Source organism: Hibiscus syriacus, unplaced genomic scaffold, assembly GCF_006381635.1.
Source record: "Hibiscus syriacus cultivar Baekdansim isolate YM2019G1 unplaced genomic scaffold, ASM638163v2 tig00111095_pilon, whole genome shotgun sequence".
Taxonomy (NCBI): domain Eukaryota; kingdom Viridiplantae; phylum Streptophyta; class Magnoliopsida; order Malvales; family Malvaceae; genus Hibiscus; species Hibiscus syriacus.
In genome coordinates this window covers 5,768,638-5,785,412 of record NW_024062980.1, presented here as the reverse complement: position 1 = coordinate 5,785,412, position 16,775 = coordinate 5,768,638, and positions in this window count along the sequence as shown.

Here is a 16,775-nt window from a genome sequence, read left to right as displayed (position 1 = left end):
CTCTGATACCATTAAATGTAACACCCCAATATGTACCCGACCCAAATACGAGTCTGAGATTTCACATTGACTTTTTAAAACAATATTCATATAAAATATCAGAACATTTGTACTTATATTAATAAAATACGTTCATATATTATTGAATTATGTTTGTTAAAACCAATTTAAGAAAATATACATTTTATGAATAGTAAAATACAATATGAACAATACCGTATGAATAATAATGAACAGCACTGTGAACAGTAATGAACAATATCGTGAAAAGTACCTGGATGTTAAAATTTTCCAGAATGCTGAAGGGGTATCAAATCCCCTGCTACAGGAAACCGATACCCTGCTATAGTACTTCGGTAAAACATGTATAAAACTCATAAAATACATGCCAACCACTATCCTTATTACAAAATACATACTATACATTTCTTTTCTGATCTGATCTTTGGAAAGGAGAAATTAATCTGTCTTGCATAAGTTTTATCAATCTTCCTCTTCTCGAAACCTACGTATGAAACAATCACACGCTAAGTCATAGACTTAGTGAGGCATATAAATATATAATGGAAACCATAAAACATTTCATAAAGAAATACACTTAACATAATATAATTCATATAAAATGTATGAACATTTATTATTATCATATCATATAAAAACATATATCATTTCTGTAACATATACCCACATGCACATATATCATTATCAACACGCTTAACATTTCATATTCATTTTCATTAATCCTTATAATTTAACAATCTTATACATAACGTATTATGCATTAACCAAGCAATATACCATTACATAAATCATGTGCTCATTTCCATATAACAAATCATATATGCATATCATATTCAGTATACTTATTAAATTTCTTTGTTAGCCCATGTACACTATTGAGAACTGAAGGTATGTGAGTACATTAAGGTTGTGCACTAATGCTGTCACCACAGCTCGTATAAGTCCCACTGAGTGGCATATGAAATTTGTCCCAAAAGACCATTGTATTGTCTCGAAGGACCACTGTATTGTCCCGAAGGACCATTATATTATCCCGAAGGACCATTGTATTGTCTTGAAGGACCGCGTAGACCCTCGACTCTTGGCATGCCAACTATACCTACAGTTCTCGTATCATATAACATGGGCATTTTTTTTACTTCATATATTCATGTACTTGTATCATTGCTCTTATGATCACATATCACATGTGCATATAATCATGAAGTTTACTTTCATGTAATTCATGTCACTTTCATATGAATTCATATTCATATGCCACATAGCTTGTATCACTTTGAATGGATTCACATAAACATATATATCATTTGATTCATGTCTTATTCTTATATCATCATATATATATCATCCATGTTTCATCACTTAATCTCATATCATATAACATGCTCTATCCTCTTATGTTCACATGACATATAATGCATACAAATTATATTCACATATGCCTTTACTCATGAATTCATACATCATACAAATCATGTCATCTCTTGTTCTCATATGTTTCCAATACATCACATATATCACTTTTATTACATTAAAAGATAGACATGTAGTCTTATGTGCCCTATCAATACTATCTGTTCACATAATTTCCTATTACCTTGTAAGTAAATACTACTTATTTTATCTCACCTTTTCATTTATTCTCCTAATTATTTATATCCATTCATATGGTTTATTACACAACTTATATCACATTTCGTGCATTACATATATCTTATATTATAATTTCATATACAATAACCTATACCCATTTTTATGTACTCATTCACATATAAAAATTCACATATGAAATAACATTCTAGGAGTCTCTTCTTACCATAGTAACTCCGTCACTGGCTCATCACAAGCCAATGTTGATTCGATAACATAGTACAAATTAAATTGCACTCACCTTAGCCTTGTTGCTTTGATTCAATCCTAATTCTTTGATTGTTCCGGTACTTGTTTAGTCTCAATATCTACATAAACATAATTTCCGAGATGATTATCAGATGCCTAAACCTTATAAATTGATGTTAATAACATAAGCTAATTTAATGAATCAAAATTCCATTTTTCCTTTAGGGGGAATCGATACCCCCATAGGGTATCTGTACCCTCTGCATAATCTGTAAATTTTTACCCATAAATCACTGTTTATGCACGAAAATTCACTATTTCAACTTAAATTCTTCATGTTTCATTCCCTTTATATTCTTAACTCAAATATACATACTTAACTAATTCTTACTCATTTATCACATCTTAAACCTCAAAATCCCATCTTTCATATGGAATAAATAATCATACCCAAACTTTCATTATGTTATAATTTCAATTCTATCACTTCATAACTCTTAATTAAGCTGATGACAAGTCGAATTTAACTTCAAATTCAACTTATCAACTCTTTTACAGAAATTCATTTAAAAATTCCTTCACTTAAATCTTTCATAACTTCTTCATCTTTTGATTATAAGATAACTTAAGCTTTCCTTAAGCTTAGTTATCATCTAATGATCAAAACCCAACTATAAAATCAACAAATAATCAACTAAATAGAAAACTCACCTTTGCTCTAACTTGGAACATGTGAAGAAGAGAGGAGAAGAAGAATAAGAGAGTTTTCAGATAACTCCCCCCTCAATGTGATTCATGCTTATAAAAGGGGGAAAATATATTTCTTGTCAAATGACCATTTTGCCTTTAATTCCTTTAATAATTACTAACAACTTTCAGGAAATATTTCCAAATAAATCATTGAACTATTTTACTTTTATCACCAAATTCTGAAAATTTACAATTTGGTCATTAACCCGGTATTGAGGATGTTACAAATCTCCCCTTCTTTTAAGAAAATTCTTCCTCGAATTTTCATTGCACACATTGATAAGAACATATCTTCTAATGTTCTTACATTGCTTTCATAACTTTATCCATTCGCAATTTATAATCAATTATTTGCCTTCAATTTCCAAAGAACCTAATCCATTTATGTCTTTTCTCTCCTTCTATTCTGCATTTTCTTTTGACCTTTCTAAAATTCCATATAATATCTTTCATCACGTAAATAGTAACATCCAATCCTTACCACTCAATATTATGAATCAATTGATTTCCTTCATCATTCTTTAATTGGTTTACACTATAAACCAAATCTTTACTCATTACTTAATTCTTTTCTATATTATAATACACAAAATCTTTTTATATAATCTCACATACTTGTTTAAGGAATAATCACCTTTTTATAACCAAAATGTATTAACTTACATCTTCTTCAAACGTGATTAAACATATATTTTATAGAATCAAACAATCTTTTCACAACACCTTTCACACTTTTCGTATTTCTATATCAAACTTATCATCTACACTTCCATATAACTTTTATCATACTTAACACTTTAATTTCCTTTTCCTTTTCTCTTCCACAAATCAAAATCTTCTTATAACATAGATCATGTTGTTCCTTCAAATTCTCATACTTTGTTTATATCACTTATACTTATCTCTGATTACTGATCTTCATCGTATCTTCATAACTTTAATAATCCCCTTTATTTATACACCATCTCTTCCTTTACCATCTCTTGTACAATTGATTTATTCTCTAATATTATACAAATACTTATTTCTTTGCTTAAATTATATCTATTTGATCATAATACACAACCAAATCCAGATTCACATCATACTTGATTAACTCACTTTATCTTTTCTTCCAATCTTATTACTCTATCTCATTTACTCTTACGGCTAGTCAATAACAATTGTTCAATCTAGGGCACAAGTCCTAATAAATTAATCATATACCAACTTTTTTTTCCAATTAGGATTATCTCAACAATAGTTTACTTAACTTATCAAATCACATTCATTCTCATACACCATGAAATTTTCTTTGTTCACTCCCAACATTTCAACGTCTTCCATCTTATAAAATAATCACGGACGTACCTATTTCTTAAACTTTTTTCGAAACAATATTCATATCAATGAATCTTCCATTATTCCCATTATAACATTTGTTTACCATATTTTAGCTCAACTGCATAGCAACTAAATTATTTCATCTAACTTTTCTACTTTGGAATAGTGGAGATCCTCTAACATTATCTAGTTGCACATTTAATTTTCTGAACGCAATCCTTAACTTTTTAATCTAGGGTATAACCCATATCAACTCAATCATATACCTTCTTTTCAATCGAAATTTTCCTCAATTGTATGTTACTCAACTTTTCAAACTTGGACCCTTAGTTAGACACAGTATTATTCCTCTGTTTCAAAATCAAACGTTATAACTTCCTTTATCTTATAAATTGTTCACCGATATACTCATTCTCAAACTTTTCTATTACTCTTTATCTTCTCTTGAACATTCAAATCCTTATCTCCTTCACCACATCACATTACATAATTAAAATATACATTGTATTTGAATTCACTTTATATTTGGTTATCATAACCTAACAATATCTTATAATTCCAATACATTTTCATCACATAAATTCTTTAGCCATTGCTAACTCTTTCCATCTATAATGCAAATCCCTTATCATATCCACGCTCTTCCTTATACACAATACTTTTTACAATTCTAATACACCTTTCATATCCTTTATAATATTCCTTCTTTATCCTTTTAACTTTTCTATCAATCCTTAGTTTCCGTCAAACATACAAATCTTTTAACTTTAATACATTCACTATCAGCTACTTTATTTTTCAACTTATTTCTTTCAATCAAAACATAAACCCTCATCAAACTATCCATATATATATACATATATATATATATATATATATATTCTTTCCAGTCCAAATAATTCATTCGCTATTTCCTTCACTTAGCAAACCTTTATTCTCAATCGTCCTTCCTTTGGTTTGAATTCAACCATTCCATTTACCTTTGTCTTATAACTGATCACTAATATACATATTCTTAAACCAGTCCTTGGTCTTTTAATATTCTCCAATTAACATCCATCTCCTCCACTTTGTCTTGTCCATGTTATGAACAAACTATTATATTTGAGAACGATAAAGTTCATTTAATACTAAAACTTCCAATCCATCTGAACTGATTGGTTTTATTCTCTGGACGAGAATACAACTAATTATATTCGGTTTAAAGTTAAAAACCAGAATCTCTACCTTTCTTTGATGGTGTTTAACTTTATTAAGCACTAATTTTCTTAATCATCTAAGATTTTTGTTCTCCAATCCTTTCATTCTGAGCTCTCTCAAGAACTTTAACGCCATTAACCATTTCTTGGAATGAGAACAAATTCAAAACCAGTAACACTCTTTTAATTTAAGACGCAAGCCCTAAACAATCAATCACGTGTATACTTCTTAATCGAAGTTAACTCAGCAACAAATCTGCTTAACTTATTAAACTTACATTCATACACATGCATGTGTAATTCCCTTGCTTCAAACTCGTATATTCTAGCTTCATTTGTCTTATAAATTGGTCATCGATGTACTTATTCTTGAACTCTTCTACAAACAATAACCAAGTCACTTGATCTTTTAACATTTTTATGGTGACATTTGTCCACCATATTTCTAGCTTGCCCACGTAGTAACGAAACTACTCAATTTAACTTCTCCATTTTGGAGAAATGAAAACCTTTTAACATTATCTTCATATCATTTATCCAAGGGTCTGAAACAACAGAAACTTTCTTAAATTTCACCCTTGAACTCGGGTGCTCTTAACTCTTTTAACTATTTCAATACATTCATTCTATGAGTTAAAGGAGTATAAAATTGAAACATATCACAATATCATTCAACATCCTGAAGACATTCTTTAATCTTGTACAGGCACTCCCTGAGGTTTTCGCTCTTCTCTCTGCCTGGCCAGGGCAGGTGAATGCTATTACCTTCAGGTCTATTGCCTTGTGCTTCACTTTGGAAGCTTTCATAATCATACATATAATATAAAATAACAATTTATCTTTATTAACAAGACATTATACTCCTTACACTATGAGATCAGAAAATTTTTCATTTTATGTTAGCATGTATACTTTTTAAAACACTTTTGACTTCCTTTTTAGCCTAGAATCTACAAAACCGTAGCTCTGATACCATTAAATGTAACACACCAACCCGTACCGACCTGAATACGAGTCTGATATGTCACATTGAATTTTTAAAACAATATTCGTATAAAATATCAGAATATTTGAATTTATATTAATAAAATATGATCATATATTATTGAATTATGTTCGTTAAAACTAATTTAAGAAAATATACATTTTATGAACAGTAAAATATGGTATGAACAGTATCGTATAAACAATAATGAACATTACTGTGAACAGTAAAGAACACTACCTTGAACAGTACCCAGATGTTAAAATTTTCCAAAATGCTGGAGGGGTATCGATTCCCCTTCTACAGGGAACCGATACCCTGCTACATTACTTCGGCAAAACATGTATAAAACTCATAAAATTTAAAAATTTCATCATTATACATTTACCATTTACATATATACGTTTAAAACATTACAAAACTCAATCATATGATTTTACAAAACTGATTTATAGCATATCAGAGTCAAATCTTTATATACATGCCAACCACTATCCTTGTTACAAAATATATACTATACATTTCTTTTCTAATCTGAACTTTGGAAAGGAGAAATTAATCTGTCTTGCATAAGTTTTATCAATCTTCCTCTTCTCGAAACCTACGTGTGAAACATTCACACGCTAAGTCATAGACTTAGTGAGGCATATAAACACATAATGGAAACCGTAAAACATTTCATAAAGAAATACACTTAACATCATATAATTCATATCAAATGCATGAACATTTATTATGATCATATCATATCAAAACATATATCATTTCTGTAACATATAGCCACATGCACATATATCCTTATCAACACATTTAACATTTCATATTCATTATCATTAATCCTTATAATTTAACAATCTTATGCATAACGTATTATGCATTAACCAAGCAATACACCATTACATAAATCCTGTGATCATTTCCATATAAAAAATCATATATACATATCATATTCAGTATAATTATTAAATTTCTTTGTTAGCCCATGTACACTATTGAGAATTGAAGGTATGTGAGTACATTGAGGTTGTGCACTAATGCTATCACCACAGCTCGTATAAGTCCCACTGAGTGACATATGAATTTTGTTCTAAAAGACCACTATATTATCCCGAATGACCATTGTATTGTCCCGAAGGACCACTGTATTGTCCCGAAGGACCACTGTATTGTCCCGAAGGACCGCATAGACCCTGGACTCTTGGCATGCCAACTATACCTATAGCTCTCGTATCATATAACATGGGCATTTTTCTTTTGCTTCATATATTCATGTACTCATATCATTGCTCTTATGATCACATATCACATGTACATATAATCATGAAGTTTACTTTCATGTAATTCATGTTCATATGAATTCATATTCATATGTCACATAGCTCGTATCACTTTGCATGGATTCACATAAACATATATATCATTTCATTCATGTCTTATTCTTATATCATCATATATATATCATCTATGTTTCATCACTTAATCTCATATCATATAACATGTTATATCCTCTTATGTTCACATGACATATAATGCATAAAAATTATATTTACATATGCCTTTACTCTTGAATTCATACATCATACGAATCATGTCATCTCTTGTTCTCATATGTTTCCAATACATCACTTATATCACTTTTATTACATTAAAAGATAGACATGTAGTTTTATGTGCCCTATCAATACTATCTGTTCACATAATTTCCTATTACCTTATAAGTAAATACTACTTATTTTATCTCACCTTTTCATTTATTCTCCTAATTATTTATATCCATTAATATGGTTTATTATACAACTTATATCACATTTCCTTCATTACACATATCTTATATTATAATTTCATATACAATAACATATACCCATTTTTATGTACTCATACACATATAAAAATTCACATATCAAATAACATTCTAGGAGTCACTTCTTACCATAGTAACTCCGTCACTGGCTCATCGTAAGCCAATGTTGATTCGATAACATAAGTACAAATTAAATTGCACTCACCTTAGCCTTGCTTGCTTTGATTCAATCCTAATTTTTTGATTGTTCCGGAACTTGTTTAGGCTTAATATCTACATAAACATAATTTTCGAGACAATTATCAGAAGCCTAAACCTTATAAATTGATGTTAATAACTTAAGCTAATTTAATGAATCAAAATTCCATTTTTCCTTTAGGGGGAATCGATACCCCCCCATAAGGTATCTGTACCCTTGCATAATCTGTAAATTTTTGCCCGTAAATCACTGTTCATGCTCGAAAATTCACTATTTCAACTTAAATTCTTCATGTTTCATTCCCTTTCATATTCTTAACTCCAATATACATACTTAACTAATTTCTACTCATTTATCACATCTTAAACCTCAAACTCCCATCTTTCATATGGAATCAATAATCATACCCAAATTTTCAATATGTTCTAATTTCAATTCTATAACTTCATATCTCTTAATTAAGCTGATGACAAGTCGAATTTAACTTCAAATTCAATTTATCAAATCTTTTACAGAATTTCATTTAAAAACTCCTTCACTTAAATCTTTTATAACTTCTTCATCTTTTGATTATAAGATAACTTAAGCTTTCTTTAAGCTTAGTTATCATCTAATGATCAAAACCCAACTATAAAATCAACAAATAATCAACTAAATAGAAAACTCACCTTTGCTCTAACTTGGCACACGTGAAGAAGAGAGGAGAATAAGAATAAGAGAGTTTTCAGATAACTCTCCCCCCTCAATGTGATTCATGCTTATAAAAGGGGAAAAATATATTTCTTGTCAAATGACCATTTTGCCTTTAATTCCTTTAATAATTACTAACATCTTTCAGAAAATATTTCCAAATAAATCATTGAACTATTTTACTATTCTACTTTTATCACCAAATTCTAAAAATTTATGATTTGGTCACTAACACGGTATTGAGGGTGTTACAAATCTCCCCTCCTTTTAAGAAAATTCATCCTCGAATTTTCATTGCACACATTGATAAGAACATATCTTCTATTGTTCTTACGTTGTTTTCATAACTTTATCCAATCACAATTTATAATCAATGATTTGGCTTCAATTTCCAAAGAACCTAATCCATTTCTGTCTTTTCTCTCATTCTATTATGCATTTTCTTTTGACCTTTCTAAAATTCCATATAATATCATTCATCACGTAAATAGTAACATCCAATCCTTACCATTCAATATTATGAATCGATTGATTTCCTTCATCATTCTTTAGTTGTTTTACACTATAAACCAAATCTTTACTCATTACTTAATTCTTGTCTATATTACAATACACAAAATCTTTTCATATAATCTCACATACTTGTTCAAGGAATAATCACCCTTTTATAACAAAAATGTATTAACTTAAATCTTCTTCAAACGTGATTAAACATATATTTTTATAGAATCAAACAATCTTTTCACATCACCTTGCACACTTTTCGTATTTCTATATCAAACTTATCATCTACACTTCCATATAACTTTTATCATACTTAACCCTTTAATTTCCTTTTCATTTAATTTCCTTTTCCTGTTCTCTTCCACAAATCAAAATCTTCTTATAACATAGATCATGTCTTTCCTTCAAATTCTCATACTTTGTTCATATCACTTATACTTATCTCTGATTTCTGATCTTCATTGTATCTTCATAACTTTAATAATCCCCTTTATTTATATAATATCTCTTCCTTTACCATCTCTTGTACAATTGATTTCTTCTTTAATCTTATACAAATACTTATTTCTTTGCTTACATCATATCTATATGATCAGAATACACAACCAAATCCAGATTCACATCATACTTGATTAACTCACTTTATCTTTTCTTCCAATCCTATTACTTTATCTCCTTTACTCTTACAACTAGTCAATAGCAATTGTTCAATTTAGGGCACAAGTCCTAATAAATTAATCATATACCCTCTTTCTTTTTTCCAATCAGGATTATCTCAACAATAGTTTACTTAACTTATAAAATCCACAATCATTCTCATACAACATGAAATTTTCTTTGTTCATTCCCAACATTTCAATGTCTTCCATCTTATAAAATAATCACGTACGTACCTATTTCTTAAACTTTTTCCGAAACAATATTCACATCGATGAATCTTCCATTATTCCTATTATAACATTTGTTTACCATATTTTAGCTCAACTGTATAGCAACTAAATTATTTCATCTAACTTTTCTACTTTAGAATAGGGGAGATCCTCTAACATTATCTAGTTGCACATTTAATTTTCTGAACGCAATCCTTAACTTTTTAATCTAGGGTACAACCCTTATCAACTCAATCATATACCTTATTTTCAATCTAAATTTTCCTCAACTGTATCTTACTCAACTTTTCAAACTCGGACCCTTAGTCACACACAGAATTATTCCTCTGTTTCAAAATCAAACGTTATAACTTCCTTTATCTTATAAATTGTTCACCAATATACTCATTCTCAAACTTTTCTATTACTCTTTATCTTCTCTTGAACATTCAAATCCTTATATCCTTCACCACATCACATTACATAATTAAAATATACATTGTATTTGAATTCACTTTATATTTGGTTATCATAACCTGACAATAACTTATAATTCCAATACATTTCCATCACATAATTTTTTTTAGCCATTGTTAACTCTTTCCATCTATAATGCAAATCCCTTATCATATCCACGCTCTTGCTTATACACAATACTATTTACAATTATAATATTCCTTTCATATCCTTTATAATTTTCCTTCTTTATCCTTTTAACTTTTCTATCAATCCTTAGTTTCCGTCAAACATACAAATCCTTTAACTTTAATACATTCACTATCACACTACTTTATTATTCAACTTATTTCTTTCAATCAAATCATAAACCCTCATCAAACTATCCATATATATATATATTATTTCCAGTCCAAATAATTCATTCGCTATATCCTTCACTTAGCAAACCTTTATTCTCACTCGTCCATAATACAATTCCTTTGGTTTGAATTCAACCATTCCATTTACCTTTGTCTTATAACTGATCACTAATATACATATTATTAAACCATTCCTTGGTCTTTTAATATTTACCAATTAACATCTATCTCCTCTACTTTATCTTGTCCATGTTGTAAAGAAACTATTCTATTTAAGAACGATAAAGTTCCTTTAATACTATAATTTCCAATCCATCTGAACTGATTGGTTTTATTCTCCAGCGGAGAATACAACTAATTATATTCGTTTTAAAGTTAAAAACCAGAGTCTCTACCTTTCTTTGATGGTGGTTAACTTTATTAAGTACTAATTTTCTTAATCATCTAAATTTTTTTGTCTCCAATCCTTTCATCATGAGCTTTCTCTAGAACTTTAACGCGATTAACCATTTCTTGAAATGAGAACAAATTAAAAACCAATAATACTCTTTTAATTTAAGGTGCAAGCCCTAAACAATCAATCACGTGTACACTTCTTAATCGAAATCAACTCAGCAACAAATATTCTTAACTTATTAAACTTACATTCATACACATGCTTGTGTAGTTCCCTTACTTCAAACTCGTATATTCTAGCTTCATTTATCTTATAAACTGGTCATCGATGTACTTTTTCTTGAACTATTCTACAAACAATAACCACGTCACTTGATCTTTTAACATTCTTATGGTGACATTTTTCCACCATATTTCTAGCTTGCCCACGTAGTAATGAAACTACTCAATTTAACTTCTCCACTTTGGAGAAATGAAAACCTTTTAACATTATCTTCATATCATTTATCGAAGGGTCTGTAACAACATAACCTTTCTTAAATTTCACCCTTCAACTAGGGTGCTCTTAACTCTTTTAACTATTTCAATACATTTCTTCTATGAGTTAAAGGAGTTTAAAATTGAAACATATCACAATATCATTCAACATCCTGAAGACATTCTTTAATCTTGTACAGGCACTCCTTGAGGTTTTCGCTCTTCTCCCTGCCTGGCCAGGGCTGGTGAATGCTATTAACTTCAGGTCTATTACCTTTTGTTTCACTTTGGAAGCTTTCATAATCATACATCTAATATAAAATAACAATTTAACTCTATTAACAAGAAATTATACTCCTTACACTATCAGATCAGAAAATTTATCACTTTGTGTTGGCATGTATACTTTTTAAAACACTTTTGACTTCGTTTTTAGTCTAGAATCGGCTAAACCGTAGCTCTGATACCATTAAATGTAACACCCCAACCGGTACCCGACCCGAATACGAGTTCGAGATGTCACATTGACTTTTTAAAACAATATTCGTATAAAATATCAGAACATTTGAACTTATATTAATAAAATACGATCATATATTATTGAATTATGTTCGTTAAAACCAATTTAAGAAAATATACATTTTATGACCAGTAAAATACGGTATGAACAGTGTCGTATGAACAATAATGAACAGTACTGTGAACAGTACCCCGATGTTAAAATTTTTCAGAATGCTGGAGGGGTATCGATTCCCCTGCTACAGGGAATCGATACCCTGCTACAGTACTGCTATAGTACTTCGGCAAAACATGTATAAAAATCATAAAATTTAAAACGTTCATCATTATACATTTATCATTTACATATATTCGTTTAAAACATTACAAAACTCAATCATATGATTTTACAAAACTGATTTATAACATATCGCAGTCAAATCTTTATATACATTCCAAACATTATCCTTATTACAAAATACATACTATATATTTCTTTTCTGATCTGATCTTTGGAAAGGAGAAACTTATCAGTCTTGCATAACTTTTATCAATCTTCCTCTTCTCGAAACCTACGTGTGAAACAATCACACGCTAAGTCATAGACTTAGTGAGGCATATAAACATATAATGGAAACCATAAAATATTTCGTAAATAAATACACTTAATATCATATAATTCATATCAAATGTATGAGCATTTATTATGATCATATCATATAAAAACATATATCATTTCTGTAACATATACCCACATGCACATATATCCTTATCAACACGTTTAACATTTCATATTCATTATCATTAATCCTTCTAATTTAACAATCTTATACATAACGTATTATGCATTAACCAAGCAATATACCATTACATAAATCATGTGATCATTTCCATATAACAAATCATATATACATATCATATTCAGTATACTTATTAAATTTCTTTGTTAGCCCATGTACACTATTGAGAACAGAAGGTATGTGAGTACATTGAGGTTGTGCACAAATGCTGTCACCATAGCTCGTATAAGTCCCACTGAGTGGTGTATGAAATTTGTCGCAAAGGACCACTGTATTGTCTCGAAGGACCACTGTATTATCTCGAAGGACCACTGTATTATCCCAAAAGACCTCGTAGACCCTCGACTCTTGGCATGCTAACTATACCTATAGTTGTCATATCATATAACATGAGCATTTTTCTTTTGCTTCATATATTCATGTACTCGTATCATTGCTCTTATAATCACATATCACATGTGCATATAATCATGAAGTTTACTTTCATGTAATTCATGTCACTTTTCATATGAATTCATATTCATATGTCATATAGCTCGTATCACTTTGCATGGATTCACATAAACATATATATCATTTGATTCATCTCTTATTCTTATATCATCATATATATATCATCTATGTTTCATCACTTAATCTCATATCATATAACATGTTCTATCCTCTTATGTTCACATGACATATAATGCATACAAATTATATTCACATATGCCTTTACTCATGAATTCATACATCATATGAATCATGTCATCTCTTGTTCTCATATGTTTCCAATACATCACATATATCACTTTTATGACATTAAAAGATATACATGTAGTCTTATGTGCCCTATCAATACTATCTGTTCACATAATTTCCTATTACCTTATAAGTAAATACTACTTATTTTACCTCACCTTTTCATTTATTCTCCTAATTATTTATATCCATTCATATGGTTTATTACACAACATATATTACATTTCCTTCATTACACATATCTTATATTATAATTTCATATACAATAACATATACTCATTTTTATGTACTCATGCACACATAAAAATTCACATATCAAATAACATTCTTGGAGTCACTTCTTACCATAGTAACTCCATTACTGGATCATCGCAAGCCAATGTTAATTCGATAACATAAGTACAAATTAAATTGCACTCACCTTAGCCTTGCTTGCTTTGATTCAATCCTAATTCTTTGATTGTTCCAGAACTTGTTTAGGCTCAATATCTACATAAACATAATTTCCGAGATGATTATCAGATGCCTAAACCTTATAAATTGATGTTAATAACATAAGCTAATTTAATGAATCAAAATTCCATTTTTCCTTTAGGGGGAATCGATACCCCCATAGGGTATCTGTACCCTCTGCATAATCTGTAAATTTTTGCCCAAAAATCACTGTTCATGCACGAAAATTCACTATTTCAACTTAAATTCTTCATGTTTCATTCCCTTTCATATTCTTAACTCAAATATACATACTTAAACTAATTTCTACTAATTTATCACCATCTTAAACCTCAAAATCCCATCTTTCATATGGAATCAATAATCATACCCAAATTTTCAATATGTTCTAATTTCAATTCTATCACTTCATATCTCTTAATTAAGCTGATGACAAGTCGAATTTAACTTCAAAGTCAACGTATCAACTCTTTTACAGAAATTCATTTAAAAACTCCTTAACTTAAATCTTTCATAACTTCTTCATCTTTTGATTATAAGATAACTTAAGCTTTCCTTAAGCTTAGTTATCATCTAATGATCAAAACTCAACTATAAAGTCAACAAATAATCAACTAAATAGAAAACTCACCTTTGCTCTAACTTGGCACATGTGAAGAAGAGAGGAGAACAAGAATAAGAGAGTTTTAAGATAACTATCCCCCCTCAACGTGGTTCATGCTTATAAAAGGGGAAAAATATCTTTCTTGTCAAATGACCATTTTCCCTTGAATTCCTTTAATAATTACTAACAACTTTCAGGAACCAAATAAATAATTGAACTATTTAACTATTCTACTTTTATCACCAAATTCTAAAAATTTACGATTTTATCACTAACCCGGTATTGAGGATGTTACAACTCTCCCAACCCAACCTTTCACCTTTTTTTAATACAAAAAACTTTCATCATTAAGAAAATTTCTTTGAGAATCGATCAAGTTCATCAGTGACGGTCACTGTCGATCAAGCTTTCATTCTCCCAAGTCCCTAGTCTCATGTCTCAACTCTACCAACCAAAATTTTCTATTTTTTTATTTTTGTTTTACAGAAACTAGATGATAACGTTATCATCGTAAATCCGTTACCTACCGCTAAAATCATGAATATCGATTTCGGACGGCGATGTTACTTCAAAATAGTGGACGCTATAGCATTTTCGTTCTGCTATTTGAAAACCTGACATGCAATTAGAGATTGTGATGAAGTTAAATACATATTGACATTGGCTCGTTTTGCTCATCTTGCATTTCTCGGCATCCAATCCTCATGTGGTGTTCGTTAGCACATGTTGCTTAGTTGTTGGATCATTATATTTTTGGACACTTGTGTGTGCTCCTCTACAATATATGGCATCTAATCTATTTCAGTGCTACTTTGCAAGACTCTTATCAAACATCTCAATCTCGTATCTTTTTAGTGGATCATTGGCATGCTCGTTTCTGAGATTTTAATGGCCTGAGTGAATATAGAAATTAAGCCCATAATAACAAGTATTACAAAAAAAAAGAATCATAAGAACAAGTAAACTTAAATAAAATTATTTGTAACTAATTTTTTTATTACATTTAATAAGCTATATAATATATACATCCAATTTTAAATAGAAAACATCAAGAAATTTTATTTAATACCCAACTACTGATACAAAACAAGCATGATCCTCTTTTAAGAGGATACATGTTAGATTCTACATCTTGTCAAAAAATGTAATGCTTCGAAATACGGGTTAGGAGTTTCGAGTTGTTCATTTAAGGCCTTGGAATAAATTCCCCTAACTCATGAAGTTTTGACCCAAGTGGCCTTTGATTTGGGCTTGTGATAAGCCCAACTATCTTATAAGGGGGATGATTTTAATCATGCATTAAATGGGGAAAGATTAGGTGGGTAATTAACCCATTTTTCAAACCAAAGGTTGAATTCCATTTATTTGGGATGATATCACGTCTTCCATCTTCTCCTCTTCTTCATCCTTTTGTTTGTCTCTTCTCCTCCATTTCTTCATATTTTGCTCTCTTCAAAACCAAACAAAGGTTAGAATTTTAAGAAATCTAAGCATCCATTGTGAGCTCTAAAGTAATAATTACATTCTACTCATCCTAAGCTTTCACCCAAACCCACTTTTGTAAGATTTGGCTTAGTTAGCCAAAAACGAGTTTTAGTGAGGGGTTTAAGGAACTTTGAGTTATGGTAAGTTTTATTGAGATTGAGTAGCAAGGAGACATTTTTAGCTTTGTTCCAAGCATTTCAATGAGTTTATAACTCATTTCTTATGTCTTGATTAGTGCAAGAGAAAGGGGAGAGCTCAAAGGATAGAGGCAAGGAAAAGTTGGTCCTTGGGTAAATTGATAACACTTTTCATTCACCTAGCTT